General features: G+C 37.4%; 1 protein-coding gene across 1 annotated transcript in view; it reads right to left on the bottom strand.

The window, feature by feature from the left end:
* The window catches only part of RERE (arginine-glutamic acid dipeptide repeats), a 106,420-nt gene that overhangs the window by 8,561 nt on the left and 97,656 nt on the right, over nt 1-203 (bottom strand). The window lies entirely within an intron of this gene.

Consider the following 203-nt stretch of genomic DNA (forward strand, 5'->3'; position numbering starts at 1 on the left):
TCACTGTGAGGGTGACCAGCAATGGAAAAGATTTCTCTTGTGACAACTCCAGTGGTGGTCTTCTAACTTGTCAGAGAAGACAAAACCCAAATTTAAATTTACCAAAAAAATGGAGGAAAGGAATGGAGAACAATCCACTGTACTCCTATATGGTTGATTTCAATATTAAAACAAAGAAAAAATCCAACTTCTGGACTTACCCC

Source organism: Geospiza fortis, unplaced genomic scaffold (genome assembly GCF_000277835.1).
Source record: "Geospiza fortis unplaced genomic scaffold, GeoFor_1.0 scaffold662, whole genome shotgun sequence".
Lineage (NCBI taxonomy): Eukaryota > Metazoa > Chordata > Aves > Passeriformes > Thraupidae > Geospiza > Geospiza fortis.